This window comes from Oryza sativa, chromosome 11, assembly GCF_034140825.1.
Source record: "Oryza sativa Japonica Group chromosome 11, ASM3414082v1".
Classification (NCBI taxonomy): domain Eukaryota; kingdom Viridiplantae; phylum Streptophyta; class Magnoliopsida; order Poales; family Poaceae; genus Oryza; species Oryza sativa.
Genome location: NC_089045.1, coordinates 30672884 through 30676711, shown reverse-complemented (window position 1 = coordinate 30676711; position 3828 = coordinate 30672884). Strand labels below are relative to the sequence as shown.

Here is a 3828-nt window from a genome sequence, read left to right as displayed (position 1 = left end):
CCCGGTTCGTAACCCCCCTTTAGTCCCGGTTATCCAACCGGGACTACGAATCCGGGACTAAAGATCGCTTTAGTCCCAGGTGAAATAACCGCCCGGTTGATAACACCAACCGGGACTAAAGCCAGTGCCGGCTTTAGTCCCGGTTGGTGTTACCAACCGAGACTAAAGATCGATCTACTATTTTTTTATTTAATTTGCATGGCCCTGTTCGTTCTGCATGGTTAATTATATATATATATATATATATATATATATATTACGTACATATATATATATGCATATGTATATGTATAAATACATATATATTATAAATTACACATGTATAATTTAAAGCACTTAACATTTTATGTGCATATATGTTACCAAAATATATATTTACACTAAAGCCGGCGTTATGTCAGAAGTGGAAGGACCGATGTTATGAATTGTCGATCCGTCGTAGTAGAATTCACCCTCGGGATTAAGGACTTCTTCGTTGATGAATCTCATCAGTTGTTCTTGAACAGCCGGGATAAAATCCTTGTGTGGGAGATTCTCCCTCATGTGAATACGCTATCATTCGAAAAATAATGACATATCAATATATGAAATTAATAAACAACAAATCGATACGCAATGAAATTTTGAATGGTTTATGTATACGTACATCGAGCTCTCGTGTGGTGTAGATTTGAGTTGATAGGCAATGGGCATACTCGCATACGTAGTAGCCGCACAAGTTAGTTCCCTGGTCCTGTTTTGCGCACTACATGAGAAACGACGAGAGATTTAATATACACTTATATTAACTGTAATTAGAGATTCAATTCAATATAATTTTGGAGCATGCATGTACTCACTGGAAAATGAAACCTCCGTCCAAGTTTTTCTTTCTAAGTCCCGCGGACCAATTGACGGAACCGATCCCAAGCCCTACATGTAGTTGCAAGATATGATTAATTAATTATTACCCGAGATCCACATAATATAGCAATAGAATCCCTGCGACTTTGGAATAGATGTCATTATATTACCTGTCTATCAGTTAGAAGACCTTGTCAAAAATCTTCTCCTCTTTATTCATTGAGTCGTACACAGTAACTCTGCATGCGTCCAAGTTGAAAAATAACAGGACCCAGTGGAATCTGGAATATGCGTGAGATGATATATATATATATATATATATATATATATATATATATATATATGAAAATGTACATGTTATATGTATGGGAACGAAATTTGTTCGAACGACAATAAAAACTCACTCTGTGTTGTACGGCAGTAGTATGAACGTCTTGAAATGCTGCTGCGTCAGGAGATGGACGAGATTGTCCTATATGTCTTTCTCGTACTTGTCGATCATTTCGGTGTTGATTTTCCGAGGGTCGATGAACCCAGTATCGTAAACCCCCCACCGTCGGGCCCTTTGAATCTCCATTCTACAACGATAAAAGGAAATTATTATTGTTTACATATATGCAAGGAGCTAATTATTGAACGAAACAAATCGAACTGAACGATACTTACAAAATCCATGCGCTCAGAAGAGAGACGTCGAGGGTGTCCAGATGGTATAGTTCGAAGACATCCTTGAATTCGATCCAGAGAACATCTTCTCCTTGCAAGAAGTCAGAGTTTCTGATCCTCGCTCCGAACATCTCTCTACCCTTGGCGCTCATTTCCATGTACCGTTCATGGAATTTGTACATCTGTGTCGGTAGGGACTGCAGCTGCTCAGGCGTGACAAGCGGTTTACCGAGTTCAAACTGGTATGCCACTTCTACCTTCGGGATTGGTGCGCCTCCAATCAACTGATCCACAGTTAGACCGGTGTCAGAAATGAATTTTGTTATGCCAAATTCTTCGCCGGTCACCAACGGCTCGACCTATTGGTTTGGTTGTTCTCCAAGCTGAGGTACTAGTTTGGACTTCTTGTAATAGTCTTTCTTAAGTGTTCGGTCATAGTCCGATAGCTTTAAGACCTCCTTGTTTGTTGTGGACAGTTTCTTGAAGAAGTTCTTCACGCTCGGGTCAGCAGGTATCTTCTTTTCAGGACTCCGAGGCTTGAGTTGCCTCTTCACTTCTCCTGCCACACAAGCGTCAAGCTCCTCTTGACTGCAATTGTACAGCGGCTGCTTGTTTTCTATGACGTCAACTTTCGCCTTCTTCTTTGCCCTTGTGCAAGCAGGCGGTGGAGCTTGGTGAGACCTTGACTTGGAAGGTGCCGAATGAGGAGCCTGAGGAGGACACGACGCAGGAGCCTGAGGAGGAGTCGGTGCAGGAGCCTGATCAGGAGGACCACGTGTAGGAGCCTGAGGAGGAGATGGTGCAGGAGCCTGAGGAGGAGACGGTGGAGCCGGAAGGGATGGTGCACGAGACGCCGCTTGTCGCCCAGGTACGATGATGTAGCGCTTGCACCATAAAATAATGGCGTGGCTTGTATCTCGTAGATGCGTCTCACCGTCTCCTCCAGGGTAGTCCAACTTGAGGTCCTCGTACGCAGCTTCCACCAGCTCAACTTCGACCCTCGAGTATCCTGCTGGAATCGGCCTGCAGTGGTGAGTCCCTGAAGGGTCCATTGGGATGGCCATTCCCGACGCAACCTTCACGTGATGAGAGGTTATCTATTAGTAATCAACCTAAGCAGCAACTTATGGAATGTACAAGTCAAAAATCATAAAACTACGAGCATACCTCTATTGATAAGTTCTTGAAGGGAATATGCAGCTCACCTGGTGTCCGCTGCGTGATCTCATCAACGGGGCAGGTGGTTTCGTCCTAAGTTTGCATGGCGTCCATGCTATGTGATCCTACCTGCCCCGTTGAGGCGCAGATGCTACGATTGCCTGAGGGGCTAACCATTACAGGAGGAATGTACGGTTGGGGATCCTAGCACCGATGTGCGGCCATGAGTTCATCCACCTTCCTTGCCTCCTCCTCTTGCATGCTGAGCTCGTAGCTCGATACCCTGTACTCAAGATCTGCAATCTTCGCCTCGGTATCTCTCTTGCTCCTCAGGCGACTCCTGTACATGTGGATGTCCTCCTTGAATCCAATCTTCCAAGGAATAACGCCTTTCCCTCGTGTTCGTCCTGGATGCTCGGGAGTCTGCAGGGCGAGTAACAGCTTGTCCTTCTCTCTATCGGGTCAGAACGTGCCCTAAGAAGAGGCTTCCACTACGTCCGTTAGTCAACTGGCAGCCTCGCGTATCTGATCGCTGAACACCAGGGAGCCATCAACTGGGTTAAGCGTTCCACCGTGAGCATAGTACCAGAACTTTGATCGATCTGGCCATTTAGCGGTGACCGGTTCAATACCCCTCTCAATCAAGCTTGCTTCCATCTCCTCCCATTTCGGCATTGCGACGCTATAGCCGCCTGACCCTAGGTGGTGATGGTACTTCTTCTTGGCGGCATTTTCTTTGTTTTTGTCCATCATCGCTCGCCCTTGTTGCCCTATCTTGTAAGCAACGAACTCGTCCCAATGATCCCTTAGCTTTGGGAATACGCCGAAGTTCGGTGTCAGCCACTTCAGGATGTATTTCTTGTAGAGATCTCCCTTGAAGCTCTCGAACTGTTCTGCCATTTTCTTAAGAGTCCACTGTTTCACTATGTTCTCCGTACCCGCAGGGAGCGTAAACGTCTCGAGCATTGTGGTCCACAGCATCTCTTTCTCTGATTCCGGGACAAAGCTGTCATAATCCCCGCGTGCCCTTGTTCTGCGCCAGTACACCTTGCTGACAGGCACGTTATCCCTCACAACCCAACCGCCGTGTCGTACAAAATTCTTGGCTACTTCTGCCGGGGCACTAGGTCGGTCGTCTTCGTCCACCACAGTTATGATGTG

At 45.9% G+C, this 3828-nt stretch overlaps 1 long non-coding RNA gene across 1 annotated transcript; it reads right to left on the bottom strand.

The window, feature by feature from the left end:
- Positions 1-382: 382 nt before the first annotated feature.
- On the bottom strand, positions 383-1118 carry LOC136353898 (uncharacterized). Its single transcript, XR_010737410.1, has 4 exons — positions 1014-1118; positions 840-912; positions 647-745; positions 383-552 (listed from the first exon to the last, which is right to left on the bottom strand). It is a non-coding gene; the product is annotated as an uncharacterized lncRNA (long non-coding RNA).
- Between the last annotated feature and the right edge of the window lie 2710 nt (positions 1119-3828).